We start from the raw sequence: 23,750 nt of genomic DNA, 5'->3' as shown, positions 1-23,750 counted from the left end.
ACTCGCTTTAACTAAACTGTGCAAGATAGCGCCGTTTAAAGAACGAGGGTAAGCAAGACGTAAAAAAAAAAAAAAAAAAAAAAGAGGTGCAACACGAGGACTTCCCAGGAGGTCACCCATCCTAGTACTACTCTCGCCCAAGCACGCTTAACTGCGGAGTTCTGATGGGATCCAGTGCATTAGTGCTGGTATGATCGCACCTATTATAATATGCGCACATAATTATCATATGCATGTCTTGCGACGTAGGGTAAGTCGAGCTGCGAATCCCTGCGGGGCCCGTGCGAGCTTGCCTAAAATGAGGTCATTGAGACTCGCTTTAGCTAAACTATTCAAGATAGCGCCGTTTAAAGAACGAGGGTAAGCACGACGTAAAAAAAAAAAAAAAAAAAAAAAAAAAAAAAAAAAAAAAAAAAAAAGAGGTGCAACACGAGGACTTCCCAGGAAGGGAGGTCACCCATCCTAGTACTACTCTCGCCCAAGCACGCTTAACTGCGGAGTTCTGATGGGATCCGGTGAATTAGTGCTGGTATGATCGCACCTATTAAAATATGCGCACATAATTATCATATGCATGTCTCGCGACGTAGGGTAAGTCGAGTTGCAAATCCCTGCGGGGCCCGTGGGAGCTTGCCTAAAATCAGGTCATTGAGACTCGCTTTAACTAAACTGTGCAAGATAGCGCCATTTAAAGAACGAGGGTAAGCACGACGTAAAAAAAAAAAAAAAAAAAAAAAAAAAAAAAAAAAAAAAAAAAAAAAAAAAAAAAAAAAAAGAGGTGCAACACGAGGACTTCCCAGGAGGTCACCCATACTAGTACTACTCTCGCCCAAGCACGCTTAACTGCGGAGTTCTGATGGGATCCGGTGCATTAGTGCTGGTATGATCGCACCTATTATAATATGCGCACATAATTATCATATGCATGTCTTGCGACGTAGGGTAAGTCGAGCTGCGAATCCCTGCGGGGCCCGTGCGAGCTTGCCTAAAATGAGGTCATAGAGACTCGCTTTAGCTAAACTATTCAAGATAGCGCCGTTTAAAGAACGAGGGTAAGCACGACGTAAAAAAAAAAAAAAAAAAAAAAAAAAAAGGTGCAACACGAGGACTTCCCAGGAGGTCACCCATCCTAGTACTACTCTCGTTCAAGCACGCTTAACTGCGGAGTTCTGATGGGATCCGGTGCATTAGTGCTGGTATGATCGCACCTATTAAAATATGCGCACATAATTATCATATGCATGTCTCGCGACGTAGGGTAAGTCGAGCTGCAAATCCCTGCAGGGCCCGTGCGAGCTTGCCTAAAATGAGGTCATTGAGACTCGCTTTAGCTAAACTATTCAAGATAGCGCCGTTTAAAGAACGAGGGTAAGCACGACGTAAAAAAAAAAAAAAAAAAAAAAAAAAAAGGTGCAACACGAGGACTTCCCAGGAGGTCACCCATCCTAGTACTACTCTCGCCCAAGCACGCTTAACTGCGGAGTTCTGATGGGATCCGGTGAATTAGTGCTGGTATGATCGCACCTATTAAAATATGCGCACATAATTATCATATGCATGTCTCGCGACGTAGGGTAAGTCGAGTTGCAAATCCCTGCGGGGCCCGTGGGAGCTTGCCTAAAATTAGGTCATTGAGACTCGCTTTAACTAAACTGTGCAAGATAGCGCCGTTTAAAGAACGAGGGTAAGCACGACGTAAAAAAAAAAAAAAAAAAAAAAAAGAGGTGCAACACGAGGACTTCCCAGGAGGTCACCCATCCTAGTACTACTCTCGCCCAAGCACGCTTAACTGCGGAGTTCTGATGGGATCCGGTGCATTAGTGCTGGTATGATCGCACCTATTATAATATGCGCACATAATTATCATATGCATGTCTTGCGACGTAGGGTAAGTCGAGCTGCGAATCCCTGCGGGGCCCGTGCGAGCTTGCCTAAAATGAGGTCATTGAGACTCGCTTTAGCTAAACTATTCAAGATAGCGCCGTTTAAAGAACGAGGGTAAGCACGACGTAAAAAAAAAAAAAAAAAAAAAAAAAAAAAAAAAAAAAAAAGAGGTGCAACACGAGGACTTCCCAGGAAGGGAGGTCACCCATCCTAGTACTACTCTCGCCCAAGCACGCTTAACTGCGGAGTTCTGATGGGATCCGGTGAATTAGTGCTGGTATGATCGCACCTATTAAAATATGCGCACATAATTATCATATGCATGTCTCGCGACGTAGGGTAAGTCGAGTTGCAAATCCCTGCGGGGCCCGTGGGAGCTTGCCTAAAATCAGGTCATTGAGACTCGCTTTAACTAAACTGTGCAAGATAACGCCGTTTAAAGAACGAGGGTAAGCACGACGTAAAAAAAAAAAAAAAAAAAAAAAAAAAAAAAAAAAAGAGGTGCAACACGAGGACTTCCCAGGAGGTCACCCATCCTAGTACTACTCTCGCCCAAGCACGCTTAACTGCGGAGTTCTGATGGGATCCGGCGCATTAGTGCTGGTATGATCGCACCTTTTATAATATGCGCACATAATTATCATATGCATGTCTTGCGACGTAGGGTAAGTCGAGCTGCGAGTCCCTGCGGGGACCGTGCGAGCTTGCCTAAAATCATGTAATTGAGACTCGCTTTAGCTAAACTATTCAAGATAGCGCCGTTTAAAGAACGAGGGCAAGCACGACGTAAAAAAAAAAAAAAAAAAAAAAAAGAGGTGCAACACGAGGACTTCCCAGGAGGTCACCCATCCTAGTACTACTCTCGCCCAAGCACGCTTAACTGCGGAGTTCTGATGGGATCCGGTGAATTAGTGCTGGTATGATCGCACCTATTAAAATATGCGCACATAATTATCATATATATGCATGTCTCGCGACGTAGGGTAAGTCGAGTTGCAAATCCCTGCGGGGCCCGTGCGAGCTTGCCTAAAATCAGGTCATTGAGACTCGCTTTAACTAAACTGTGCAAGATAGCGCCGTTTAAAGAACGAGGGTAAGCACGACGTAAAAAAAAAAAAAAAAAAAGAGGTGCAACACGAGGACTTCCCAGGAGGTCACCCATCCTAGTACTACTCTCGCACAAGCACGCTTAACCGCGGAGTTCTGATGGGATCCGTTGCATTAGTGCTGGTATGATCGCACCTATTATAATATGCGCACATAATTATCATATGCATGTCTTGCGACGTAGGGTAAGTCGAGCTGCGAATCCCTGCGGGGCCCGTGCGAGCTTGCCTAAAATGAGGTCATAGAGACTCGCTTTAGCTAAACTATTCAAGATAGCGCCGTTTAAAGAACGAGGGTAAGCACGACGTAAAAAAAAAAAAAAAAAAAAAAAAAAAAAAAAGGTGCAACACGAGGACTTCCCAGGAGGTCACCCATCCTAGTACTACTCTCGTCCAAGCACGCTTAACTGCGGAGTTCTGATGGGATCCGGTGCATTAGTGCTGGTATGATCGCACCTATTAAAACATGCGCACATAATTATCATATGCATGTCTCGCGACGTAGGGTAAGTCGAGCTGCAAATCCCTGCAGGGCCCGTGCGAGCTTGCCTAAAATGAGGTCATTGAGACTCGCTTTAGCTAAACTATTCAAGATAGCGCCGTTTAAAGAACGAGGGTAAGCACGACGTAAAAAAAAAAAAAAAAAAAAAAAAAAAAGGTGCAACACGAGGACTTCCCAGGAGGTCACCCATCCTAGTACTACTCTCGCCCAAGCACGCTTAACTGCGGAGTTCTGATGGGATCCGGTGAATTAGTGCTGGTATGATCGCACCTATTAAAATATGCGCACATAATTATCATATGCATGTCTCGCGACGTAGGGTAAGTCGAGTTGCAAATCCCTGCGGGGCCCGTGGGAGCTTGCCTAAAATTAGGTCATTGAGACTCGCTTTAACTAAATTGTGCAAGATAGCGCCGTTTAAAGAACGAGGGTAAGCACGACGTAAAAAAAAAAAAAAAAAAAAAAAGGTGCAACACGAGGACTTCCCAGGAGGTCACCCATCCTAGTACTACTCTCGCCCAAGCACGCTTAACTGCGGAGTTCTGATGGGATCCGGTGCATTAGTGCTGGTATGATCGCACCTATTATAATATGCGCACATAATTATCATATGCATGTCTTGCGACGTAGGGTAAGTCGAGCTGCGAATCCCTGCGGGGCCCGTGCGAGCTTGCCTAAAATGAGGTCATTGAGACTCGCTTTAGCTAAACTATTCAAGATAGCGCCGTTTAAAGAACGAGGGTAAGCACGACGTAAAAAAAAAAAAAAAAAAAAAAAAAAAAAAAAAAAAAAAAGAGGTGCAACACGAGGACTTCCCAGGAAGGGAGGTCACCCATCCTAGTACTACTCTCGCCCAAGCACGCTTAACTGCGGAGTTCTGATGGGATCCGGTGAATTAGTGCTGGTATGATCGCACCTATTAAAATATGCGCACATAATTATCATATGCATGTCTCGCGACGTAGGGTAAGTCGAGTTGCAAATCCCTGCGGGGCCCGTGGGAGCTTGCCTAAAATCAGGTCATTGAGACTCGCTTTAACTAAACTGTGCAAGATAGCGCCGTTTAAAGAACGAGGGTAAGCACGATGTAAAAAAAAAAAAAAAAAAAAAAAAAAAAAAAAAAAAAAAAAAAAAAAAAAAAAAAAAAAAAAAAAAAAAAAGAGGTGCAACACGAGGACTTCCCAGGAGGTCACCCATACTAGTACTACTCTCGCCCAAGCACGCTTAACTGCGGAGTTCTGATGGGATCCGGTGCATTAGTGCTGGTATGATCGCACCTATTATAATATGCGCACATAATTATCATATGCATGTCTTGCGACGTAGGGTAAGTCGAGCTGCGAATCCCTGCGGGGCCCGTGCGAGCTTGCCTAAAATGAGGTCATAGAGACTCGCTTTAGCTAAACTATTCAAGATAGCGCCGTTTAAAGAACGAGGGTAAGCACGACGTAAAAAAAAAAAAAAAAAAAAAAAAAAAGGTGCAACACGAGGACTTCCCAGGAGGTCACCCATCCTAGTACTACTCTCGTCCAAGCACGCTTAACTGCGGAGTTCTGATGGGATCCGGTGCATTAGTGCTGGTATGATCGCACCTATTAAAATATGCGCACATAATTATCATATGCATGTCTCGCGACGTAGGGTAAGTCGAGCTGCAAATCCCTGCAGGGCCCGTGCGAGCTTGCCTAAAATGAGGTCATTGAGACTCGCTTTAGCTAAACTATTCAAGATAGCGCCGTTTAAAGAACGAGGGTAAGCACGACGTAAAAAAAAAAAAAAAAAAAAAAAAAAGGTGCAACACGAGGACTTCCCAGGAGGTCACCCATCCTAGTACTACTCTCGCCCAAGCACGCTTAACTGCGGAGTTCTGATGGGATCCGGTGAATTAGTGCTGGTATGATCGCAACTATTAAAATATGCGCACATAATTATCATATGCATGTCTCGCGACGTAGGGTAAGTCGAGTTGCAAATCCCTGCGGGGCCCGTGGGAGCTTGCCTAAAATCAGGTCATTGAGACTCGCTTTAACTAAACTGTGCAAGATAGCGCCGTTTAAAGAACGAGGGTAAGCACGACGTAAAAAAAAAAAAAAAAAAAAAGAGGTGCAACACGAGGACTTCCCAGGAGGTCACCCATCCTAGTACTACTCTCGCCCAAGCGCGCTTAACTGCGGAGTTCTGATGGGATCCGGTGCATTAGTGCTGGTATGATCGCACCTATTATAATATGCGCACATAATTATCATATGCATGTCTTGCGACGTAGGGTAAGTCGAGCTGCGAATCCCTGCGAGGCCCGTGCGAGCTTGCCTAAAATGAGGTCATTGAGACTCGCTTTAGCTAAACTATTCAAGATAGCGCCGTTTAAAGAACGAGGGTAAGCACGACGTTAAAAAAAAAAAAAAAAAAAAAAAAAAAAAAAAAAAAAGAGGTGCAACACGAGGACTTCCCAGGAAGGGAGGTCACCCATCCTAGTACTACTCTCGCCCAAGCACGCTTAACTGCGGAGTTCTGATGGGATCCGGTGAATTAATGCTGGTATGATCGCACCTATTAAAATATGCGCACATAATTATCATATGCATGTCTCGCGACGTAGGGTAAGTCGAGTTGCAAATCCCTGCGGGGCCCGTGGGAGCTTGCCTAAAATCAGGTCATTGAGACTCGCTTTAACTAAACTGTGCAAGATAACGCCGTTTAAAGAACGAGGGTAAGCACGACGTAAAAAAAAAAAAAAAAGAGGTGCAACACGAGGACTTCCCAGGAGGTCACCCATCCTAGTACTACTCTCGCCCAAGCACGCTTAACTGCGGAGTTCTGATGGGATCCGGCGCATTAGTGCTGGTATGATCGCACCTTTTATAATATGCGCACATAATTATCATATGCATGTCTTGCGACGTAGGGTAAGTCGAGCTGCGAGTCCCTGCGGGGACCGTGCGAGCTTGCCTAAAATCATGTAATTGAGACTCGCTTTAGCTAAACTATTCAAGATAGCGCCGTTTAAAGAACGAGGGCAAGCACGACGTAAAAAAAAAAAAAAAAAAAAAAAAAAAGAGGTGCAACACGAGGACTTCCCAGGAGGTCACCCATCCAAGTACTACTCTCGCCCAAGCACGCTTAACTGCGGAGTTCTGATGGGATCCGGTGAATTAGTGCTGGTATGATCGCACCTATTAAAATATGCGCACATAATTATCATATATATGCATGTCTCGCGAAGTAGGGTAAGTCGAGTTGCAAATCCCTGCGGGGCCCGTGCGAGCTTGCCTAAAATCAGGTCATTGAGACTCGCTTTAACTAAACTGTGCAAGATAGCGCCGTTTAAAGAACGAGGGTAAGCACGACGTAAAAAAAAAAAAAAAAAAATAGGTGCAACACGAGGACTTCCCAGGAGGTCACCCATCCTAGTACTACTCTCGCCCAAGCACGCTTAACCGCGGAGTTCTGATGGGATCCGTTGCATTAGTGCTGGTATGATCGCACCTATTATAATATGCGCACATAATTATCATATGCATGTCTTGCGACGTAGGGTAAGTCGAGCTGCGAATCCCTGCGGGGCCCGTGCGAGCTTGCCTAAAATGAGGTCATAGAGACTCGCTTTAGCTAAACTATTCAAGATAGCGCCGTTTAAAGAACGAGGGTAAGCACGACGTAAAAAAAAAAAAAAAAAAAAAAAAAAAAAAAAAAAGGTGCAACACGAGGACTTCCCAGGAGGTCACCCATCCTAGTACTACTCTCGCCCAAGCACGCTTAACTGCGGAGTTCTGATGGGATCCGGTGCATTAGTGCTGGTATGATCGCACCTATTAAAAGATGCGCACATAATTATCATATGCATGTCTCGCGACGTAGGGTAAGTCGAGCTGCAAATCCCTGCAGGGCCCGTGCGAGCTTGCCTAAAATGAGGTCATTGAGACTCGCTTTAGCTAAACTATTCAAGATAGCGCCGTTTAAAGAACGAGGGTAAGCACGACGTAAAAAAAAAAAAAAAAAAAAAAAGAGGTGCAACACGAGGACTTCCCAGGAGGTCACCCATCCTAGTACTACTCTCGCCCAAGCACGCTTAACTGCGGAGTTCTGATGGGATCCGGTGCATTAGTGCTGGTATGATCGCACCTATTATAATATGCGCACATAATTATCATATGCATGTCTTGCGACGTAGGGTAAGTCGAGCTGCGAATCCCTGCGGGGCCCGTGCGAGCTTGCCTAAAATGAGGTCATTGAGACTCGCTTTAGCTAAACTATTCAAGATAGCGCCGTTTAAAGAACGAGGGTAAGCACGACGTAAAAAAAAAAAAAAAAAAAAAAAAAGAGGTGCAACACGAGGACTTCCCAGGAAGGGAGGTCACCCATCCTAGTACTACTCTCGCCCAAGCACGCTTAACTGCGGAGTTCTGATGGGATCCGGTGAATTAGTGCTGGTATGATCGCACCTATTAAAATATGCGCACATAATTATCATATGCATGTCTCGCGACGTAGGGTAAGTCGAGTTGCAAATCCCTGCGGGGCCCGTGGGAGCTTGCCTAAAATCAGGTCATTGAGACTCGCTTTAACTAAACTGTGCAAGATAACGCCGTTTAAAGAACGAGGGTAAGCACGACGTAAAAAAAAAAAAAAGAGGTGCAACACGAGGACTTCCCAGGAGGTCACCCATCCTAGTACTACTCTCGCCCAAGCACGCTTAACTGCGGAGTTCTGATGGGATCCGGCGCATTAGTGCTGGTATGATCGCACCTTTTATAATATGCGCACATAATTATCATATGCATGTCTTGCGACGTAGGGTAAGACGAGCTGCGAGTCCCTGCGGGGACCGTGCGAGCTTGCCTAAAATCATGTAATTGAGACTCGCTTTAGCTAAACTATTCAAGATAGCGCCGTTTAAAGAACGAGGGCAAGCACGACGTAAAAAAAAAAAAAAAAAAAAAAAAAAAAGAGGTGCAACACGAGGACTTCCCAGGAGGTCACCCATCCAAGTACTACTCTCGCCCAAGCACGCTTAACTGCGGAGTTCTGATGGGATCCGGTGAATTAGTGCTGGTATGATCGCACCTATTAAAATATGCGCACATAATTATCATATATATGCATGTCTCGCGACGTAGGGTAAGTCGAGTTGCAAATCCCTGCGGGGCCCGTGCGAGCTTGCCTAAAATCAGGTCATTGAGACTCGCTTTAACTAAACTGTGCAAGATAGCGCCGTTTAAAGAACGAGGGTAAGCACGACGTAAAAAAAAAAAAAAAAAAATAGGTGCAACACGAGGACTTCCCAGGAGGTCACCCATCCTAGTACTACTCTCGCCCAAGCACGCTTAACCGCGGAGTTCTGATGGGATCCGTTGCATTAGTGCTGGTATGATCGCACCTATTATAATATGCGCACATAATTATCATATGCATGTCTTGCGACGTAGGGTAAGTCGAGCTGCGAATCCCTGCGGGGCCCGTGCGAGCTTGCCTAAAATGAGGTCATAGAGACTCGCTTTAGCTAAACTATTCAAGATAGCGCCGTTTAAAGAACGAGGGTAAGCACGACGTAAAAAAAAAAAAAAAAAAAAAAAAAAAAAAGGTGCAACACGAGGACTTCCCAGGAGGTCACCCATCCTAGTACTACTCTCGCCCAAGCACACTTAACTGCGGAGTTCTGATGGGATCCGGTGCATTAGTGCTGGTATGATCGCACCTATTAAAAGATGCGCACATAATTATCATATGCATGTCTCGCGACGTAGGGTAAGTCGAGCTGCAAATCCCTGCAGGGCCCGTGCGAGCTTGCCTAAAATGAGGTCATTGAGACTCGCTTTAGCTAAACTATTCAAGATAGCGCCGTTTAAAGAACGAGGGTAAGCACGACGTAAAAAAAAAAAAAAAAAAAAAAAAAGAGGTGCAACACGAGGACTTCCCAGGAGGTCACCCATCCTAGTACTACTCTCGCCCAAGCACGCTTAACTGCGGAGTTCTGATGGGATCCGGTGCATTAGTGCTGGTATGATCGCACCTATTATAATATGCGCACATAATTATCATATGCATGTCTTGCGACGTAGGGTAAGTCGAGCTGCGAATCCCTGCGGGGCCCGTGCGAGCTTGCCTAAAATGAGGTCATTGAGACTCGCTTTAGCTAAACTATTCAAGATAGCGCCGTTTAAAGAACGAGGGTAAGCACGACGTAAAAAAAAAAAAAAAAAAAAAAAAAAAAAAAAAAAAAAAAAAAAAAAAAAAGAGGTGCAACACGAGGACTTCCCAGGAAGGGAGGTCACCCATCCTAGTACTACTCTCGCCCAAGCACGCTTAACTGCGGAGTTCTGATGGGATCCGGTGAATTAGTGCTGGTATGATCGCACCTATTAAAATATGCGCACATAATTATCATATGCATGTCTCGCGACGTAGGGTAAGTCGAGTTGCAAATCCCTGCGGGGCCCGTGGGAGCTTGCCTAAAATCAGGTCATTGAGACTCGCTTTAACTAAACTGTGCAAGATAACGCCGTTTAAAGAACGAGGGTAAGCACGACGTAAAAAAAAAAAAAAAAAAAAAAAAAAAAAAAAAAAAAAAAGAGGTGCAACACGAGGACTTCCCAGGAGGTCACCCATCCTAGTACTACTCTCGCCCAAGCACGCTTAACTGCGGAGTTCTGATGGGATCCGGTGCATTAGTGCTGGTATGATCGCACCTATTAAAAGATGCGCACATAATTATCATATGCATGTCTCGCGACGTAGGGTAAGTCGAGCTGCAAATCCCTGCAGGGCCCGTGCGAGCTTGCCTAAAATGAGGTCATTGAGACTCGCTTTAGCTAAACTATTCAAGATAGCGCCGTTTAAAGAACGAGGGTAAGCACGACGTAAAAAAAAAAAAAAAAAAAAAAAAGAGGTGCAACACGAGGACTTCCCAGGAGGTCACCCATCCTAGTACTACTCTCGCCCAAGCACGCTTAACTGCGGAGTTCTGATGGGATCCGGTGCATTAGTGCTGGTATGATCGCACCTATTATAATATGCGCACATAATTATCATATGCATGTCTTGCGACGTAGGGTAAGTCGAGCTGCGAATCCCTGCGGGGCCCGTGCGAGCTTGCCTAAAATGAGGTCATTGAGACTCGCTTTAGCTAAACTATTCAAGATAGCGCCGTTTAAAGAACGAGGGTAAGCACGACGTAAAAAAAAAAAAAAAAAAAAAAAAAAAAAAAAAAAAAAAAAAAAAAAAAAAAAGAGGTGCAACACGAGGACTTCCCAGGAAGGGAGGTCACCCATCCTAGTACTACTCTCGCCCAAGCACGCTTAACTGCGGAGTTCTGATGGGATCCGGTGAATTAGTGCTGGTATGATCGCACCTATTAAAATATGCGCACATAATTATCATATGCATGTCTCGCGACGTAGAGTAAGTCGAGTTGCAAATCCCTGCGGGGCCCGTGGGAGCTTGCCTAAAATCAGGTCATTGAGACTCGCTTTAACTAAACTGTGCAAGATAACGCCGTTTAAAGAACGAGGGTAAGCACGACGTAAAAAAAAAAAAAAAAAAAAAAAAAAAAAGAGGTGCAACACGAGGACTTCCCAGGAGGTCACCCATCCTAGTACTACTCTCGCCCAAGCACGCTTAACTGCGGAGTTCTGATGGGATCCGGCGCATTAGTGCTGGTATGATCGCACCTTTTATAATATGCGCACATAATTATCATATGCATGTCTTGCGACGTAGGGTAAGTCGAGCTGCGAGTCCCTGCGGGGACCGTGCGAGCTTGCCTAAAATCATGTAATTGAGACTCGCTTTAGCTAAACTATTCAAGATAGCGCCGTTTAAAGAACGAGGGCAAGCACGACGTAAAAAAAAAAAAAAAAAAAAAGAGGTGCAACACGAGGACTTCCCAGGAGGTCACCCATCCTAGTACTACTCTCGCCCAAGCACGCTTAACTGCGGAGTTCTGATGGGATCCGGTGAATTAGTGCTGGTATGATCGCACCTATTAAAATATGCGCACATAATTATCATATATATGCATGTCTCGCGACGTAGGGTAAGTCGAGTTGCAAATCCCTGCGGGGCCCGTGGGAGCTTGCCTAAAATCAGGTCATTGAGACTCGCTTTAACTAAACTGTGCAAGATAGCGCCGTTTAAAGAACGAGGGTAAGCACGACGTAAAAAAAAAAAAAAAAAAAGAGGTGCAACACGAGGACTTCCCAGGAGGTCACCCATCCTAGTACTACTCTCGCCCAAGCACGCTTAACCGCGGAGTTCTGATGGGATCCGTTGCATTAGTGCTGGTATGATCGCACCTATTATAATATGCGCACATAATTATCATATGCATGTCTTGCGACGTAGGGTAAGTCGAGCTGCGAATCCCTGCGGGGCCCGTGCGAGCTTGCCTAAAATGAGGTCATAGAGACTCGCTTTAGCTAAACTATTCAAGATAGCGCCGTTTAAAGAACGAGGGTAAGCACGACGTAAAAAAAAAAAAAAAAAAAAAAAAAAAGGTGCAACACGAGGACTTCCCAGGAGGTCACCCATCCTAGTACTACTCTCGTCCAAGCACGCTTAACTGCGGAGTTCTGATGGGATCCGGTGCATTAGTGCTGGTATGATCGCACCTATTAAAACATGCGCACATAATTATCATATGCATGTCTCGCGACGTAGGGTAAGTCGAGCTGCAAATCCCTGCAGGGCCCGTGCGAGCTTGCCTAAAATGAGGTCATTGAGACTCGCTTTAGCAAAACTATTCAAGATAGCGCCGTTTAAAGAACGAGGGTAAGCACGACGTAAAAAAAAAAAAAAAAAAAAAAAAAAAAGGTGCAACACGAGGACTTCCCAGGAGGTCACCCATCCTAGTACTACTCTCGCCCAAGCACGCTTAACTGCGGAGTTCTGATGGGATCCGGTGAATTAGTGCTGGTATGATCGCACCTATTAAAATATGCGCACATAATTATCATATGCATGTCTCGCGACGTAGGGTAAGTCGAGTTGCAAATCCCTGCGGGGCCCGTGGGAGCTTGCCTAAAATTAGGTCATTGAGACTCGCTTTAACTAAACTGTGCAAGATAGCGCCGTTTAAAGAACGAGGGTAAGCACGACGTAAAAAAAAAAAAAAAAAAAAAAAAGAGGTGCAACACGAGGACTTCCCAGGAGGTCACCCATCCTAGTACTACTCTCGCCCAAGCACGCTTAACTGCGGAGTTCTGATGGGATCCGGTGCATTAGTGCTGGTATGATCGCACCTATTATAATATGCGCACATAATTATCATATGCATGTCTTGCGACGTAGGGTAAGTCGAGCTGCGAATCCCTGCGGGGCCCGTGCGAGCTTGCCTAAAATGAGGTCATTGAGACTCGCTTTAGCTAAACTATTCAAGATAGCGCCGTTTAAAGAACGAGGGTAAGCACGACGTAAAAAAAAAAAAAAAAAAAAAAAAAAAAAAAAAAAAAAAAAAGAGGTGCAACACGAGGACTTCCCAGGAAGGGAGGTCACCCATCCTAGTACTACTCTCGCCCAAGCACGCTTAACTGCGGAGTTCTGATGGGATCCGGTGAATTAGTGCTGGTATGATCGCACCTATTAAAATATGCGCACATAATTATCATATGCATGTCTCGCGACGTAGGGTAAGTCGAGTTGCAAATCCCTGCGGGGCCCGTGGGAGCTTGCCTAAAATCAGGTCATTGAGACTCGCTTTAACTAAACTGTGCAAGATAGCGCCGTTTAAAGAACGAGGGTAAGCACGACGTAAAAAAAAAAAAAAAAAAAAAAAAAAAAAAAAAAAAAAAAAAAGAGGTGCAACACGAGGACTTCCCAGGAGGTCACCCATACTAGTACTACTCTCGCCCAAGCACGCTTAACTGCGGAGTTCTGATGGGATCCGGTGCATTAGTGCTGGTATGATCGCACCTATTATAATATGCGCACATAATTATCATATGCATGTCTTGCGACGTAGGGTAAGTCGAGCTGCGAATCCCTGCGGGGCCCGTGCGAGCTTGCCTAAAATGAGGTCATAGAGACTCGCTTTAGCTAAACTATTCAAGATAGCGCCGTTTAAAGAACGAGGGTAAGCACGACGTAAAAAAAAAAAAAAAAAAAAAAAAGGTGCAACACGAGGACTTCCCAGGAGGTCACCCATCCTAGTACTACTCTCGTCCAAGCACGCTTAACTGCGGAGTTCTGATGGGATCCGGTGCATTAGTGCTGGTATGATCGCACCTATTAAAATATGCGCACATAATTATCATATGCATGTCTCGCGACGTAGGGTAAGTCGAGCTGCAAATCCCTGCAGGGCCCGTGCGAGCTTGCCTAAAATGAGGTCATTGAGACTCGCTTTAGCTAAACTATTCAAGATAGCGCCGTTTAAAGAACGAGGGTAAGCACGACGTAAAAAAAAAAAAAAAAAAAAAAAAAAAAAAAAGGTGCAACACGAGGACTTCCCAGGAGGTCACCCATCCTAGTACTACTCTCGCCCAAGCACGCTTAACTGCGGAGTTCTGATGGGATCCGGTGAATTAGTGCTGGTATGATCGCAACTATTAAAATATGCGCACATAATTATCATATGCATGTCTCGCGACGTAGGGTAAGTCGAGTTGCAAATCCCTGCGGGGCCCGTGGGAGCTTGCCTAAAATCAGGTCATTGAGACTCGCTTTAACTAAACTGTGCAAGATAGCGCCGTTTAAAGAACGAGGGTAAGCACGACGTAAAAAAAAAAAAAAAAAAAAAAAGAGGTGCAACACGAGGACTTCCCAGGAGGTCACCCATCCTAGTACTACTCTCGCCCAAGCACGCTTAACTGCGGAGTTCTGATGGGATCCGGTGCATTAGTGCTGGTATGATCGCACCTATTATAATATGCGCACATAATTATCATATGCATGTCTTGCGACGTAGGGTAAGTCGAGCTGCGAATCCCTGCGAGGCCCGTGCGAGCTTGCCTAAAATGAGGTCATTGAGACTCGCTTTAGCTAAACTATTCAAGATAGCGCCGTTTAAAGAACGAGGGTAAGCACGACGTAAAAAAAAAAAAAAAAAAAAAAAAAAAAAAAAAAAAAAAAAAAAAGAGGTGCAACACGAGGACTTCCCAGGAAGGGAGGTCACCCATCCTAGTACTACTCTCGCCCAAGCACGCTTAACTGCGGAGTTCTGATGGGATCCGGTGAATTAGTGCTGGTATGATCGCACCTATTAAAATATGCGCACATAATTATCATATGCATGTCTCGCGACGTAGGGTAAGTCGAGTTGCAAATCCCTGCGGGGCCCGTGGGAGCTTGCCTAAAATCAGGTCATTGAGACTCGCTTTAACTAAACTGTGCAAGATAACGCCGTTTAAAGAACGAGGGAAAGCACGACGTAAAAAAAAAAAAAAAAAAAAAAAAAAAAAAAAAAAAAAGAGGTGCAACACGAGGACTTCCCAGGAGGTCACCCATCCTAGTACTACTCTCGCCCAAGCACGCTTAACTGCGGAGTTCTGATGGGATCCGGCGCATTAGTGCTGGTATGATCGCACCTTTTATAATATGCGCACATAATTATCATATGCAAGTCTTGCGACGTAGGGTAAGTCGAGCTGCGAGTCCCTGCGGGGACCGTGCGAGCTTGCCTAAAATCATGTAATTGAGACTCGCTTTAGCTAAACTATTCAAGATAGCGCCGTTTAAAGAACGAGGGCAAGCACGACGTAAAAAAAAAAAAAAAAAAAAAAAAAAAAAAAAAGAGGTGCAACACGAGGACTTCCCAGGAGGTCACCCATCCTAGTACTACTCTCGCCCAAGCACGCTTAACTGCGGAGTTCTGATGGGATCCGGTGAATTAGTGCTGGTATGATCGCACCTATTAAAATATGCGCACATAATTATCATATATATGCATGTCTCGCGACGTAGGGTAAGTCGAGTTGCAAATCCCTGCGGGGCCCGTGCGAGCTTGCCTAAAATCAGGTCATTGAGACTCGCTTTAACTAAACTGTGCAAGATAGCGCCGTTTAAAGAACGAGGGTAAGCACGACGTAAAAAAAAAAAAAAAAATAGGTGCAACACGAGGACTTCCCAGGAGGTCACCCATCCTAGTACTACTCTCGCCCAAGCACGCTTAACCGCGGAGTTCTGATGGGATCCGTTGCATTAGTGCTGGTATGATCGCACCTATTATAATATGCGCACATAATTATCATATGCATGTCTTGCGACGTAGGGTAAGTCGAGCTGCGAATCCCTGCGGGGCCCGTGCGAGCTTGCCTAAAATGAGGTCATAGAGACTCGCTTTAGCTAAACTATTCAAGATAGCGCCGTTTAAAGAACGAGGGTAAGCACGACGTAAAAAAAAAAAAAAAAAAAAAAAAAAAAAGGTGCAACACGAGGACTTCCCAGGAGGTCACCCATCCTAGTACTACTCTCTCCCAAGCACGCTTAACTGCGGAGTTCTGATGGGATCCGGTGCATTAGTGCTGGTATGATCGCACCTATTAAAATATGCGCACATAATTATCATATGCATGTCTCGCGACGTAGGGTAAGTCGAGCTGCAAATCCCTGCAGGGCCCGTGCGAGCTTGCCTAAAATGAGGTCATTGAGACTCGCTTTAGCTAAACTATTCAAGATAGCGCCGTTTAAAGAACGAGGGTAAGCACGACGTAAAAAAAAAAAAAAAAAAAAAAAAAGAGGTGCAACACGAGGACTTCCCAAGAGGTCACCCATCCTAGTACTACTCTCGCCCAAGCACGCTTAACTGCGGAGTTCTGATGGGATCCGGTGCATTAGTGCTGGTATGATCGCACCTATTATAATATGCGCACATAATTATCATATGCATGTCTTGCGACGTAGGGTAAGTCGAGCTGCGAATCCCTGCGGGGCCCGTGCGAGCTTGCCTAAAATGAGGTCATTGAGACTCGCTTTAGCTAAACTATTCAAGATAGCGCCGTTTAAAGAACGAGGGTAAGCACGACGTAAAAAAAAAAAAAAAAAAAAAAAAAAAAAAAAAAAAAAAAAAAAAAAGAGGTGCAACACGAGGACTTCCCAGGAAGGGAGGTCACCCATCCTAGTACTACTCTCGCCCAAGCACGCTTAACTGCGGAGTTCTGATGGGATCCGGTGAATTAGTGCTGGTATGATCGCACCTATTAAAATATGCGCACATAATTATCATATGCATGTCTCGCGACGTAGGGTAAGTCGAGTTGCAAATCCCTGCGGGGCCCGTGGGAGCTTGCCTAAAATCAGGTCATTGAGACTCGCTTTAACTAAACTGTGCAAGATAACGCCGTTTAAAGAACGAGGGTAAGCACGACGTAAAAAAAAAAAAAAAAAAAAAAAAAAAAAAAAAAAAAAAAAAAAAAAAAGAGGTGCAATACGAGGATTTCCCAGGAGGTCACCCATCCTAGTACTACTCTCGCCCAAGCACGCTTAACTGCGGAGTTCTGATGGGATCCGGCGCATTAGTGCTGGTATGATCGCACCTTTTATAATATGCGCACATAATTATCATATGCATGTCTTGCGACGTAGGGTAAGTCGAGCTGCGAGTCCCTGCGGGGACCGTGCGAGCTTGCCTAAAATCATGTAATTGAGACTCGCTTTAGCTAAACTATTCAAGATAGCGCCGTTTAAAGAACGAGGGCAAGCACGACGTAAAAAAAAAAAAAAAAAAAAAAAAAAAAGAGGTGCAACACGAGGACTTCCCAGGAGGTCACCCATCCTAGTACTACTCTCGCCCAAGCACGCTTAACTGCGGAGTTCTGATGGGATCCGGTGAATTAGTGCTGGTATGATCGCAGCTATTAAAATATGCGCACATAATTATCATATATATGCATGTCTCGCGACGTAGGGTAAGTCGAGTTGCAAATCCCTGCGGGGCCCGTGCGAGCTTGCCTAAAATCAGGTCATTGAGACTCGCTTTAACTAAACTGTGCAAGATAGCGCCGTTTAAAGAACGAGGGTAAGCACGACGTAAAAAAAAAAAAAAAAAATAGGTGCAACACGAGGACTTCCCAGGAGGTCACCCATCCTAGTACTACTCTCGCCCAAGCACGCTTAACCGCGGAGTTCTGATGGGATCCGTTGCATTAGTGCTGGTATGATCGCACCTATTATAATATGCGCACATAATTATCATATGCATGTCTTGCGACGTAGGGTAAGTCGAGCTGCGAATCCCTGCGGGGCCCGTGCGAGCTTGCCTAAAATGAGGTCATAGAGACTCGCTTTAGCTAAACTATTCAAGATAGCGCCGTTTAAAGAACGAGGGTAAGCACGACGTAAAAAAAAAAAAAAAAAAAAAAAAAAGGTGCAACACGAGGAATTCCCAGGAGGTCACCCATCCTAGTACTACTCTCGCCCAAGCACGCTTAACTGCGGAGTTCTGATGGGATCCGGTGCATTAGTGCTGGTATGATCGCACCTATTAAAATATGCGCACATAATTATCATATGCATGTCTCGCGACGTAGGGTAAGTCGAGCTGCAAATCCCTGCAGGGCCCGTGCGAGCTTGCCTAAAATGAGGTCATTGAGACTCGCTTTAGCTAAACTATTCAAGATAGCGCCGTTTAAAGAACGAGGGTAAGCACGACGTAAAAAAAAAAAAAAAAAAAAAAAGAGGTGCAACACGAGGACTTCCCAGGAGGTCACCCATCCTAGTACTACTCTCGCCCAAGCACGCTTAACTGCGGAGTTCTGATGGGATCCGGTGCATTAGTGCTGGTATGATCGCACCTATTATAATATGCGCACATAATTATCATATGCATGTCTTGCGACGTAGGGTAAGTCGAGTTGCGAATCCCTGCGGGGCCCGTGCGAGCTTGCCTAAAATGAGGTCATTGAGACTCGCTTTAGCTAAACTATTCAAGATAGCGCCGTTTAAAGAACGAGGGTAAGCACGACGTAAAAAAAAAAAAAAAAAAAAAAAAAAAAAAAAAAGAGGTGCAACACGAGGACTTCCCAGGAAGGGAGGTCACCCATCCTAGTACTACTCTCGCCCAAGCACGCTTAACTGCGGAGTTCTGATGGGATCCGGTGAATTAGTGCTGGTATGATCGCACCTATTAAAATATGCGCACATAATTATCATATGCATGTCTCGCGACGTAGGGTAAGTCGAGTTGCAAATCCCTGCGGGGCCCGTGGGAGCTTGCCTAAAATCAGGTCATTGAGACTCGCTTTAACTAAACTGTGCAAGATAACGCCGTTTAAAGAATGAGGGTAAGCACGACGTAAAAAAAAAAAAAAAAAAAAAAAAAAGAGGTGCAACACGAGGACTTCCCAGGAGGTCACCCATCCTAGTACTGCTCTCGCCCAAGCACGCTTAACTGCGGAGTTCTGATGGGATCCGGCGCATTAGTGCTGGTATGATCGCACCTTTTATAATATGCGCACATAATTATCATATGCATGTCTTGCGACGTAGGGTAAGTCGAGCTGCGAGTCCCTGCGGGGACCGTGCGAGCTTGCCTAAAATCATGTAATTGAGACTCGCTTTAGCTAAACTATTCAAGATAGCGCCGTTTAAAGAACGAGGGCAAGCACGACGTAAAAAAAAAAAAAAAAAAAAAAAAAAGAGGTGCAACACGAGGACTTCCCAGGAGGTCACCCATCCTAGTACTACTCTCGCCCAAGCACGCTTAACTGCGGAGTTCTGATGGGATCCGGTGAATTAGTGCTGGTATGATCGCACCTATTAAAATATGCGCACATAATTATCATATATATGCATGTCTCGCGACGTAGGGTAAGTCGAGTTGCAAATCCCTGCGGGGCCCGTGCGAGCTTGCCTAAAATCAGGTCATTGAGACTCGCTTTAACTAAACTGTGCAAGATAGCGCCGTTTAAAGAACGAGGGTAAGCACGACGTAAAAAAAAAAAAAAAAATAGGTGCAACACGAGGACTTCCCAGGAGGTCACCCATCCTAGTACTACTCTCGCCCAAGCACGCTTAACCGCGGAGTTCTGATGGGATCCGTTGCATTAGTGCTGGTATGATCGCACCTATTATAATATGCGCACATAATTATCATATGCATGTCTTGCGACGTAGGGTAAGTCGAGCTGCGAATCCCTGCGGGGCCCGTGCGAGCTTGCCTAAAATGAGGTCATAGAGACTCGCTTTAGCTAAACTATTCAAGATAGCGCCGTTTAAAGAACGAGGGTAAGCACGACGTAAAAAAAAAAAAAAAAAAAAAAAAAAAAAAAAAAAAGGTGCAACACGAGGACTTCCCAGGAGGTCACCCATCCTAGTACTACTCTCGCCCAAGCACGCTTAACTGCGGAGTTCTGATGGGATCCGGTGCATTAGTGCTGGTATGATCGCACCTATTAAAATATGCGCACATAATTATCATATGCATGTCTCGCGACGTAGGGTAAGTCGAGCTGCAAATCCCTGCAGGGCCCGTGCGAGCTTGCCTAAAATGAGGTCATTGAGACTCGCTTTAGCTAAACTATTCAAGATAGCACCGTTTAAAGAACGAGGGTAAGCACGACGTAAAAAAAAAAAAAAAAAAAAAAAAAAAAGGTGCAACACGAGGACTTCCCAGGAGGTCACCCATCCTAGTACTACTCTCGCCCAAGCACGCTTAACTGCGGAGTTCTGATGGGATCCGGTGAATTAGTGCTGGTATGATCGCACCTATTAAAATATGTGCACATAATTATCATATGCATGTCTCGCGACGTAGGGTAAGTCGAGTTGCAAATCCCTGCGGGGCCCGTGCGAGCTTGCCTAAAATCAGGTCATTGAGACTCGCTTTAACTAAACTGTGCAAGATAGCGCCGTTTAAAGAACGAGGGTAAGCACGACGTAAAAAAAAAAAAAAAAAATAGGTGCAACACGAGGACTTCCCAGGAGGTCACCCATCCTAATACTACTCTCGCCCAAGCACGCTTAACTGCGGAGTTCTGATGGGATCCGGTGCATTAGTGCTGGTATGATCACACCTATTAAAATTTGCGCACATAATTATCATATGCATGTCTCGCGACGTAGGGTAAGTCGAGCTGCGAATCCCTGCGGGGCCCGTGCGAACTTGCCTAAAATGAGGTCATTGAGACTCGCTTTAGCTAAACTATTCAAGATAGCGCCGTTTAAAGAACGAGGGTAAGAACGACGTAAAAAAAAAAAAAAAAAAAAAAAAAAAGGTGCAACACGAGGACTTCCCAGGAGGTCACCCATCCTAGTACTACTCTCGCCCAAGCACGCTTAACTGCGGAGTTCTGATGGGATCCGGTGCATTAGTGCTGGTATGATCGCACCTATTAAAATATGCGCACATAATTATCATATGCATGTCTTGCGACGTAGGGTAAGTCGAGCTGCGAATCCCTGCGGGGCCCGTGCGAGCTTGCCTAAAATGAGGTCATTGAGACTCGCTTTAGCTAAACTATTCAAGATAGCGCCGTTTAAAGAACGAGGGTAAGCACGACGTAAAAAAAAAAAAAAAAAAAAAAAAAAAAAAAAAAAAAAAAAAAAAAAAAAAAAGGTGCAAGACGAGGACTTCCCAGGAGGTCACCCATCCTAGTACTACTCTCGCCCAAGCACGCTTAACTGCGGAGTTCTGATGGGATCCGGTGAATTAGTGCTGGTATGATCGCACCTATTAAAATATGCGCACATAATTATCATATGCATGTCTCGCGACGTAGGGTAAGTCGAGTTGCAAATCCCTGCGGGGCCCGTGGGAGCTTGCCTAAAATCAGGTCATTGAGACTCGCTTTAACTAAACTGTGCAAGATAGCGCCGTTTAAAGAACGAGGGTAAGCACGACGTAAAAAAAAAAAAAAAAAAAAAAAAAGAGGTGCAACACGAGGACTTCCCAGGAGGTCACCCATCCTAGTACTACTCTCGCCCAAGCACGCTTAACTGCGGAGTTTTGATGGGATCCGGTGCATTAGTGCTGGTATGATCGCACCTATTATAATATGCGCACATAATTATCATATGCATGTCTTGCGACGTAGGGTAAGTCGAGCTGCGAATCCCTGCGGGGCCCGTGCGAGCTTGCCTAAAATGAGGTCATTGAGACTCGCTTTAGCTAAACTATTCAAGATAGCGCCGTTTAAAGAACGAGGGTAAGCACGACGTAAAAAAAAAAAAAAAAAAAAAAAAAAAAAAAAAAAAAAGAGGTGCAACACGAGGACTTCCCAGGAAGGGAGGTCACCCATCCTAGTACTACTCTCGCCCAAGCACGCTTAACTGCGGAGTTCTGATGGGATCCGGTGAATTAGTGCTGGTATGATCGCACCTATTAAAATATGCGCACATAATTATCATATGCATGTCTCGCGACGTAGGGTAAGTCGAGTTGCAAATCCCTGCGGGGCCCGTGCGAGCTTGCCTAAAATCAGGTCATTGAGACTCGCTTTAACTAAACTGTGCAAGATAGCGCCGTTTAAAGAACGAGGGTAAGCACGACGTAAAAAAAAAAAAAAAAAAAATAGGTGCAACACGAGGACTTCCCAGGAGGTCACCCATCCTAGTACTACTCTCGACCAAGCAAGCTTAACCGCGGAGTTCTGATGGGATCCGTTGCATTAGTGCTGGTATGATCGCACCTATTATAATATGTGCACATAATTATCATATGCATGTCTTGCGACGTAGGGTAAGTCGAGCTGCGAATCCCTGCGAGGCCCGTGCGAGCTTGCCTAAAATCAGGTCATTGAGACTCGCTTTAGCTAAACTATTCAAGATAGCGCCGTTTAAAGAACGAGGGTAAGCACGACGTAAAAAAAAAAAAAAAAAAAAAAAAAAGAGGTGCAACACGAGGACTTCCCAGGAGGTCACCCATCCTAGTACTACTCTCGCCCAAGCACGCTTAACTGCGGAGTTCTGATGGGATCCGGTGCATTAGTGCTGGTATGATCGCACCTATTAAAATATGCGCACATAATTATCATATGCATGTCTCCCGATGTAGGGTAAGTCGAGCTGCGAATCCCTGCGGGGCCCGTGCGAACTTGCCTAAAATGAGGTCATTGAGACTCGCTTTAGCTAAACTATTCAAGATAGCGCCGTTTAAAGAACGAGGGTAAGAACGACGTAAAAAAAAAAAAAAAAAAGGTGCAACTCGAGGACTTCCCAGGAGGTCACCCATCCTAGTACTACTCTCGCCCAAGCACGCTTAACTGCGGAGTTCTGATGGGATCCGGTGAATTAGTGCTGGTATGATCGCACCTATTAAAATATGCGCACATAATTATCATATGCATGTCTCGCGACGTAGGGTAAGTCGAGTTGCAAATCCCTGCGGGGCCCGTGGGAGCTTGCCTAAAATCAGGTCATTGAGACTCGCTTTAACTAAACTGTGCAAGATAGCGCCGTTTAAAGAACGAGGGTAAGCACGACGTAAAAAAAAAAAAAAAAAAAAAAAAGAGGTGCAACACGAGGACTTCCCCGCTTAACTGCGGAGTTCTGATGGGATCCGGTGCATTAGTGCTGGTATGATCGCACCTATTATAATATGCGCACATAATTATCATATGCATGTCTTGCGACGTAGGGTAAGTCGAGCTGCGAATCCCTGCGGGGCCCGTGCGAGCTTGCCTAAAATGAGGTCATTGAGACTCGCTTTAGCTAAACTATTCAAGATAGCGCCGTTTAAAGAACGAGGGTAAGCACGACGTAAAAAAAAAAAAAAAAAAAAAAAAAAAAAAGAGGTGCAACACGAGGACTTCCCAGGAGGTCACCCATCCTAGTACTACTCTCGCCCAAGCACGCTTAACTGCGGAGTTCTGATGGGATCCGGTGAATTAGTGCTGGTATGATCGCACCTATTAAAATATGCGCACATAATTATCATATGCATGTCTCGCGACGTAGGGTAAGTCGAGTTGCAAATCCCTGCGGGGCCCGTGGGAGCTTGCCTAAAATCAGGTCATTGAGACTCGCTTTAACTAAACTGTGCAAGATAGCGCCGTTTAAAGAACGAGGGTAAGCACGACGTAAAAAAAAAAAAAAAAAAAAAAAAAAAAAAAAAAAAAGAGGTGCAACACGAGGACTTCCCAGGAGGTCACCCATACTAGTACTACTCTCGCCCAAGCACGCTTAACTGCGGAGTTCTGATGGGATCCGGTGCATTAGTGCTGGTATGATCGCACCTATTATAATATGCGCACATAATTATCATATGCATGTCTTGCGACGTAGGGTAAGTCGAGCTGCGAATCTCTGCGGGGCCCGTGCGAGCTTGCCTAAAATGAGGTCATTGAGACTCGCTTTAGCTAAACTATTCAAGATAGCGCCGTTTAAAGAAC

General features: G+C 45.1%; 60 non-coding genes and 13 pseudogenes across 60 annotated transcripts; all 73 read right to left on the bottom strand.

Moving 5' to 3' along the window:
• Positions 1-83: 83 nt before the first annotated feature.
• Positions 84-202, bottom strand: LOC148557536 (5S ribosomal RNA). The gene has a single exon (XR_015889451.1). It is a non-coding gene; the product is annotated as a 5S ribosomal RNA (ribosomal RNA).
• A 217-nt stretch (positions 203-419) lies between these two features.
• LOC148557535 (5S ribosomal RNA) lies at positions 420-543 on the bottom strand (annotated as a pseudogene).
• Positions 544-775: 232 nt separating this feature from the next.
• On the bottom strand, positions 776-894 carry LOC148557534 (5S ribosomal RNA). The gene has a single exon (XR_015889314.1). It is a non-coding gene; the product is annotated as a 5S ribosomal RNA (ribosomal RNA).
• Positions 895-1,091: 197 nt separating this feature from the next.
• LOC148557533 (5S ribosomal RNA) lies at positions 1,092-1,210 on the bottom strand. Its single transcript, XR_015890746.1, has one exon. It is a non-coding gene; the product is annotated as a 5S ribosomal RNA (ribosomal RNA).
• A 197-nt stretch (positions 1,211-1,407) lies between these two features.
• Positions 1,408-1,526, bottom strand: LOC148557532 (5S ribosomal RNA). The gene has a single exon (XR_015889202.1). It is a non-coding gene; the product is annotated as a 5S ribosomal RNA (ribosomal RNA).
• Positions 1,527-1,721: 195 nt separating this feature from the next.
• On the bottom strand, positions 1,722-1,840 carry LOC148557531 (5S ribosomal RNA). Its single transcript, XR_015890306.1, has one exon. It is a non-coding gene; the product is annotated as a 5S ribosomal RNA (ribosomal RNA).
• A 211-nt stretch (positions 1,841-2,051) lies between these two features.
• Positions 2,052-2,175, bottom strand: LOC148557530 (5S ribosomal RNA; annotated as a pseudogene).
• Positions 2,176-2,382: 207 nt separating this feature from the next.
• On the bottom strand, positions 2,383-2,501 carry LOC148557529 (5S ribosomal RNA). The gene has a single exon (XR_015889155.1). It is a non-coding gene; the product is annotated as a 5S ribosomal RNA (ribosomal RNA).
• Positions 2,502-2,696: 195 nt separating this feature from the next.
• Positions 2,697-2,815, bottom strand: LOC148557528 (5S ribosomal RNA). The gene has a single exon (XR_015888971.1). It is a non-coding gene; the product is annotated as a 5S ribosomal RNA (ribosomal RNA).
• A 194-nt stretch (positions 2,816-3,009) lies between these two features.
• Positions 3,010-3,128, bottom strand: LOC148557527 (5S ribosomal RNA). The gene has a single exon (XR_015891762.1). It is a non-coding gene; the product is annotated as a 5S ribosomal RNA (ribosomal RNA).
• Positions 3,129-3,329: 201 nt separating this feature from the next.
• On the bottom strand, positions 3,330-3,448 carry LOC148557526 (5S ribosomal RNA). Its single transcript, XR_015889332.1, has one exon. It is a non-coding gene; the product is annotated as a 5S ribosomal RNA (ribosomal RNA).
• Positions 3,449-3,645: 197 nt separating this feature from the next.
• Positions 3,646-3,764, bottom strand: LOC148557525 (5S ribosomal RNA). Its single transcript, XR_015889201.1, has one exon. It is a non-coding gene; the product is annotated as a 5S ribosomal RNA (ribosomal RNA).
• A 192-nt stretch (positions 3,765-3,956) lies between these two features.
• Positions 3,957-4,075, bottom strand: LOC148557524 (5S ribosomal RNA). Its single transcript, XR_015888583.1, has one exon. It is a non-coding gene; the product is annotated as a 5S ribosomal RNA (ribosomal RNA).
• Positions 4,076-4,286: 211 nt separating this feature from the next.
• On the bottom strand, positions 4,287-4,410 carry LOC148557523 (5S ribosomal RNA; annotated as a pseudogene).
• A 242-nt stretch (positions 4,411-4,652) lies between these two features.
• Positions 4,653-4,771, bottom strand: LOC148557522 (5S ribosomal RNA). Its single transcript, XR_015889313.1, has one exon. It is a non-coding gene; the product is annotated as a 5S ribosomal RNA (ribosomal RNA).
• A 196-nt stretch (positions 4,772-4,967) lies between these two features.
• LOC148557521 (5S ribosomal RNA) lies at positions 4,968-5,086 on the bottom strand. Its single transcript, XR_015889331.1, has one exon. It is a non-coding gene; the product is annotated as a 5S ribosomal RNA (ribosomal RNA).
• A 195-nt stretch (positions 5,087-5,281) lies between these two features.
• On the bottom strand, positions 5,282-5,400 carry LOC148557520 (5S ribosomal RNA). The gene has a single exon (XR_015890312.1). It is a non-coding gene; the product is annotated as a 5S ribosomal RNA (ribosomal RNA).
• A 192-nt stretch (positions 5,401-5,592) lies between these two features.
• LOC148557519 (5S ribosomal RNA) lies at positions 5,593-5,711 on the bottom strand. Its single transcript, XR_015889704.1, has one exon. It is a non-coding gene; the product is annotated as a 5S ribosomal RNA (ribosomal RNA).
• Positions 5,712-5,920: 209 nt separating this feature from the next.
• On the bottom strand, positions 5,921-6,044 carry LOC148557518 (5S ribosomal RNA; annotated as a pseudogene).
• Positions 6,045-6,231: 187 nt separating this feature from the next.
• Positions 6,232-6,350, bottom strand: LOC148557517 (5S ribosomal RNA). The gene has a single exon (XR_015889154.1). It is a non-coding gene; the product is annotated as a 5S ribosomal RNA (ribosomal RNA).
• Positions 6,351-6,548: 198 nt separating this feature from the next.
• Positions 6,549-6,667, bottom strand: LOC148557516 (5S ribosomal RNA). Its single transcript, XR_015889176.1, has one exon. It is a non-coding gene; the product is annotated as a 5S ribosomal RNA (ribosomal RNA).
• A 194-nt stretch (positions 6,668-6,861) lies between these two features.
• On the bottom strand, positions 6,862-6,980 carry LOC148557515 (5S ribosomal RNA). Its single transcript, XR_015891070.1, has one exon. It is a non-coding gene; the product is annotated as a 5S ribosomal RNA (ribosomal RNA).
• A 204-nt stretch (positions 6,981-7,184) lies between these two features.
• On the bottom strand, positions 7,185-7,303 carry LOC148557514 (5S ribosomal RNA). The gene has a single exon (XR_015888582.1). It is a non-coding gene; the product is annotated as a 5S ribosomal RNA (ribosomal RNA).
• A 194-nt stretch (positions 7,304-7,497) lies between these two features.
• On the bottom strand, positions 7,498-7,616 carry LOC148557513 (5S ribosomal RNA). The gene has a single exon (XR_015890295.1). It is a non-coding gene; the product is annotated as a 5S ribosomal RNA (ribosomal RNA).
• Positions 7,617-7,812: 196 nt separating this feature from the next.
• On the bottom strand, positions 7,813-7,936 carry LOC148557512 (5S ribosomal RNA; annotated as a pseudogene).
• A 185-nt stretch (positions 7,937-8,121) lies between these two features.
• Positions 8,122-8,240, bottom strand: LOC148557511 (5S ribosomal RNA). The gene has a single exon (XR_015889153.1). It is a non-coding gene; the product is annotated as a 5S ribosomal RNA (ribosomal RNA).
• Positions 8,241-8,439: 199 nt separating this feature from the next.
• On the bottom strand, positions 8,440-8,558 carry LOC148557510 (5S ribosomal RNA). The gene has a single exon (XR_015889175.1). It is a non-coding gene; the product is annotated as a 5S ribosomal RNA (ribosomal RNA).
• A 194-nt stretch (positions 8,559-8,752) lies between these two features.
• On the bottom strand, positions 8,753-8,871 carry LOC148557509 (5S ribosomal RNA). Its single transcript, XR_015891069.1, has one exon. It is a non-coding gene; the product is annotated as a 5S ribosomal RNA (ribosomal RNA).
• Positions 8,872-9,070: 199 nt separating this feature from the next.
• On the bottom strand, positions 9,071-9,189 carry LOC148557508 (5S ribosomal RNA). The gene has a single exon (XR_015888888.1). It is a non-coding gene; the product is annotated as a 5S ribosomal RNA (ribosomal RNA).
• A 196-nt stretch (positions 9,190-9,385) lies between these two features.
• Positions 9,386-9,504, bottom strand: LOC148557507 (5S ribosomal RNA). Its single transcript, XR_015890284.1, has one exon. It is a non-coding gene; the product is annotated as a 5S ribosomal RNA (ribosomal RNA).
• A 222-nt stretch (positions 9,505-9,726) lies between these two features.
• Positions 9,727-9,850, bottom strand: LOC148557506 (5S ribosomal RNA; annotated as a pseudogene).
• A 211-nt stretch (positions 9,851-10,061) lies between these two features.
• On the bottom strand, positions 10,062-10,180 carry LOC148557505 (5S ribosomal RNA). The gene has a single exon (XR_015890273.1). It is a non-coding gene; the product is annotated as a 5S ribosomal RNA (ribosomal RNA).
• A 195-nt stretch (positions 10,181-10,375) lies between these two features.
• On the bottom strand, positions 10,376-10,494 carry LOC148557504 (5S ribosomal RNA). Its single transcript, XR_015890262.1, has one exon. It is a non-coding gene; the product is annotated as a 5S ribosomal RNA (ribosomal RNA).
• Positions 10,495-10,718: 224 nt separating this feature from the next.
• Positions 10,719-10,842, bottom strand: LOC148557503 (5S ribosomal RNA; annotated as a pseudogene).
• Positions 10,843-11,042: 200 nt separating this feature from the next.
• On the bottom strand, positions 11,043-11,161 carry LOC148557502 (5S ribosomal RNA). The gene has a single exon (XR_015889152.1). It is a non-coding gene; the product is annotated as a 5S ribosomal RNA (ribosomal RNA).
• Positions 11,162-11,353: 192 nt separating this feature from the next.
• Positions 11,354-11,472, bottom strand: LOC148557501 (5S ribosomal RNA). The gene has a single exon (XR_015888970.1). It is a non-coding gene; the product is annotated as a 5S ribosomal RNA (ribosomal RNA).
• Positions 11,473-11,666: 194 nt separating this feature from the next.
• On the bottom strand, positions 11,667-11,785 carry LOC148557500 (5S ribosomal RNA). The gene has a single exon (XR_015890854.1). It is a non-coding gene; the product is annotated as a 5S ribosomal RNA (ribosomal RNA).
• Positions 11,786-11,981: 196 nt separating this feature from the next.
• LOC148557499 (5S ribosomal RNA) lies at positions 11,982-12,100 on the bottom strand. The gene has a single exon (XR_015889330.1). It is a non-coding gene; the product is annotated as a 5S ribosomal RNA (ribosomal RNA).
• A 197-nt stretch (positions 12,101-12,297) lies between these two features.
• LOC148557498 (5S ribosomal RNA) lies at positions 12,298-12,416 on the bottom strand. The gene has a single exon (XR_015889200.1). It is a non-coding gene; the product is annotated as a 5S ribosomal RNA (ribosomal RNA).
• A 195-nt stretch (positions 12,417-12,611) lies between these two features.
• LOC148557497 (5S ribosomal RNA) lies at positions 12,612-12,730 on the bottom strand. Its single transcript, XR_015890251.1, has one exon. It is a non-coding gene; the product is annotated as a 5S ribosomal RNA (ribosomal RNA).
• Positions 12,731-12,943: 213 nt separating this feature from the next.
• LOC148557496 (5S ribosomal RNA) lies at positions 12,944-13,067 on the bottom strand (annotated as a pseudogene).
• Positions 13,068-13,281: 214 nt separating this feature from the next.
• On the bottom strand, positions 13,282-13,400 carry LOC148557495 (5S ribosomal RNA). The gene has a single exon (XR_015889312.1). It is a non-coding gene; the product is annotated as a 5S ribosomal RNA (ribosomal RNA).
• Positions 13,401-13,593: 193 nt separating this feature from the next.
• Positions 13,594-13,712, bottom strand: LOC148557494 (5S ribosomal RNA). The gene has a single exon (XR_015889328.1). It is a non-coding gene; the product is annotated as a 5S ribosomal RNA (ribosomal RNA).
• A 201-nt stretch (positions 13,713-13,913) lies between these two features.
• Positions 13,914-14,032, bottom strand: LOC148557493 (5S ribosomal RNA). Its single transcript, XR_015890311.1, has one exon. It is a non-coding gene; the product is annotated as a 5S ribosomal RNA (ribosomal RNA).
• A 194-nt stretch (positions 14,033-14,226) lies between these two features.
• LOC148557492 (5S ribosomal RNA) lies at positions 14,227-14,345 on the bottom strand. The gene has a single exon (XR_015890240.1). It is a non-coding gene; the product is annotated as a 5S ribosomal RNA (ribosomal RNA).
• Positions 14,346-14,561: 216 nt separating this feature from the next.
• On the bottom strand, positions 14,562-14,685 carry LOC148557491 (5S ribosomal RNA; annotated as a pseudogene).
• Positions 14,686-14,894: 209 nt separating this feature from the next.
• Positions 14,895-15,013, bottom strand: LOC148557490 (5S ribosomal RNA). Its single transcript, XR_015889150.1, has one exon. It is a non-coding gene; the product is annotated as a 5S ribosomal RNA (ribosomal RNA).
• A 204-nt stretch (positions 15,014-15,217) lies between these two features.
• LOC148557489 (5S ribosomal RNA) lies at positions 15,218-15,336 on the bottom strand. Its single transcript, XR_015888969.1, has one exon. It is a non-coding gene; the product is annotated as a 5S ribosomal RNA (ribosomal RNA).
• Positions 15,337-15,528: 192 nt separating this feature from the next.
• Positions 15,529-15,647, bottom strand: LOC148557488 (5S ribosomal RNA). Its single transcript, XR_015891068.1, has one exon. It is a non-coding gene; the product is annotated as a 5S ribosomal RNA (ribosomal RNA).
• A 198-nt stretch (positions 15,648-15,845) lies between these two features.
• LOC148557487 (5S ribosomal RNA) lies at positions 15,846-15,964 on the bottom strand. Its single transcript, XR_015890482.1, has one exon. It is a non-coding gene; the product is annotated as a 5S ribosomal RNA (ribosomal RNA).
• A 196-nt stretch (positions 15,965-16,160) lies between these two features.
• Positions 16,161-16,279, bottom strand: LOC148557486 (5S ribosomal RNA). The gene has a single exon (XR_015888677.1). It is a non-coding gene; the product is annotated as a 5S ribosomal RNA (ribosomal RNA).
• A 218-nt stretch (positions 16,280-16,497) lies between these two features.
• LOC148557485 (5S ribosomal RNA) lies at positions 16,498-16,621 on the bottom strand (annotated as a pseudogene).
• Positions 16,622-16,841: 220 nt separating this feature from the next.
• Positions 16,842-16,960, bottom strand: LOC148557484 (5S ribosomal RNA). The gene has a single exon (XR_015888861.1). It is a non-coding gene; the product is annotated as a 5S ribosomal RNA (ribosomal RNA).
• Positions 16,961-17,159: 199 nt separating this feature from the next.
• LOC148557483 (5S ribosomal RNA) lies at positions 17,160-17,278 on the bottom strand. The gene has a single exon (XR_015890502.1). It is a non-coding gene; the product is annotated as a 5S ribosomal RNA (ribosomal RNA).
• A 193-nt stretch (positions 17,279-17,471) lies between these two features.
• LOC148557482 (5S ribosomal RNA) lies at positions 17,472-17,590 on the bottom strand. Its single transcript, XR_015891067.1, has one exon. It is a non-coding gene; the product is annotated as a 5S ribosomal RNA (ribosomal RNA).
• A 195-nt stretch (positions 17,591-17,785) lies between these two features.
• Positions 17,786-17,904, bottom strand: LOC148557481 (5S ribosomal RNA). The gene has a single exon (XR_015888528.1). It is a non-coding gene; the product is annotated as a 5S ribosomal RNA (ribosomal RNA).
• Positions 17,905-18,098: 194 nt separating this feature from the next.
• On the bottom strand, positions 18,099-18,217 carry LOC148557480 (5S ribosomal RNA). The gene has a single exon (XR_015890229.1). It is a non-coding gene; the product is annotated as a 5S ribosomal RNA (ribosomal RNA).
• A 205-nt stretch (positions 18,218-18,422) lies between these two features.
• On the bottom strand, positions 18,423-18,546 carry LOC148557479 (5S ribosomal RNA; annotated as a pseudogene).
• Positions 18,547-18,743: 197 nt separating this feature from the next.
• On the bottom strand, positions 18,744-18,862 carry LOC148557478 (5S ribosomal RNA). The gene has a single exon (XR_015889732.1). It is a non-coding gene; the product is annotated as a 5S ribosomal RNA (ribosomal RNA).
• Positions 18,863-19,059: 197 nt separating this feature from the next.
• On the bottom strand, positions 19,060-19,178 carry LOC148557477 (5S ribosomal RNA). The gene has a single exon (XR_015888968.1). It is a non-coding gene; the product is annotated as a 5S ribosomal RNA (ribosomal RNA).
• Positions 19,179-19,370: 192 nt separating this feature from the next.
• LOC148557476 (5S ribosomal RNA) lies at positions 19,371-19,489 on the bottom strand. Its single transcript, XR_015891066.1, has one exon. It is a non-coding gene; the product is annotated as a 5S ribosomal RNA (ribosomal RNA).
• Positions 19,490-19,694: 205 nt separating this feature from the next.
• LOC148557475 (5S ribosomal RNA) lies at positions 19,695-19,813 on the bottom strand. Its single transcript, XR_015888581.1, has one exon. It is a non-coding gene; the product is annotated as a 5S ribosomal RNA (ribosomal RNA).
• Positions 19,814-20,010: 197 nt separating this feature from the next.
• On the bottom strand, positions 20,011-20,129 carry LOC148557474 (5S ribosomal RNA). The gene has a single exon (XR_015889199.1). It is a non-coding gene; the product is annotated as a 5S ribosomal RNA (ribosomal RNA).
• A 189-nt stretch (positions 20,130-20,318) lies between these two features.
• On the bottom strand, positions 20,319-20,437 carry LOC148557473 (5S ribosomal RNA). The gene has a single exon (XR_015890163.1). It is a non-coding gene; the product is annotated as a 5S ribosomal RNA (ribosomal RNA).
• A 196-nt stretch (positions 20,438-20,633) lies between these two features.
• LOC148557472 (5S ribosomal RNA) lies at positions 20,634-20,752 on the bottom strand. Its single transcript, XR_015888580.1, has one exon. It is a non-coding gene; the product is annotated as a 5S ribosomal RNA (ribosomal RNA).
• Positions 20,753-20,974: 222 nt separating this feature from the next.
• LOC148557471 (5S ribosomal RNA) lies at positions 20,975-21,093 on the bottom strand. The gene has a single exon (XR_015890300.1). It is a non-coding gene; the product is annotated as a 5S ribosomal RNA (ribosomal RNA).
• A 196-nt stretch (positions 21,094-21,289) lies between these two features.
• Positions 21,290-21,408, bottom strand: LOC148557470 (5S ribosomal RNA). The gene has a single exon (XR_015890467.1). It is a non-coding gene; the product is annotated as a 5S ribosomal RNA (ribosomal RNA).
• A 209-nt stretch (positions 21,409-21,617) lies between these two features.
• On the bottom strand, positions 21,618-21,741 carry LOC148557469 (5S ribosomal RNA; annotated as a pseudogene).
• Positions 21,742-21,932: 191 nt separating this feature from the next.
• On the bottom strand, positions 21,933-22,051 carry LOC148557468 (5S ribosomal RNA; annotated as a pseudogene).
• Positions 22,052-22,248: 197 nt separating this feature from the next.
• LOC148557467 (5S ribosomal RNA) lies at positions 22,249-22,367 on the bottom strand. The gene has a single exon (XR_015890217.1). It is a non-coding gene; the product is annotated as a 5S ribosomal RNA (ribosomal RNA).
• A 187-nt stretch (positions 22,368-22,554) lies between these two features.
• Positions 22,555-22,673, bottom strand: LOC148557466 (5S ribosomal RNA). Its single transcript, XR_015890175.1, has one exon. It is a non-coding gene; the product is annotated as a 5S ribosomal RNA (ribosomal RNA).
• A 477-nt stretch (positions 22,674-23,150) lies between these two features.
• Positions 23,151-23,269, bottom strand: LOC148557465 (5S ribosomal RNA). The gene has a single exon (XR_015888967.1). It is a non-coding gene; the product is annotated as a 5S ribosomal RNA (ribosomal RNA).
• Positions 23,270-23,477: 208 nt separating this feature from the next.
• Positions 23,478-23,596, bottom strand: LOC148557464 (5S ribosomal RNA). Its single transcript, XR_015889311.1, has one exon. It is a non-coding gene; the product is annotated as a 5S ribosomal RNA (ribosomal RNA).
• Between the last annotated feature and the right edge of the window lie 154 nt (positions 23,597-23,750).

The sequence above is a fragment of the Arachis ipaensis genome, chromosome B6 (genome assembly GCF_059453495.1).
Source record: "Arachis ipaensis isolate K30076 ecotype BB chromosome B6, ASM5945349v1, whole genome shotgun sequence".
NCBI classification, from domain to species: Eukaryota; Viridiplantae; Streptophyta; class Magnoliopsida; order Fabales; family Fabaceae; genus Arachis; species Arachis ipaensis.
This window is presented reverse-complemented; position numbering and strand designations above follow the sequence as displayed.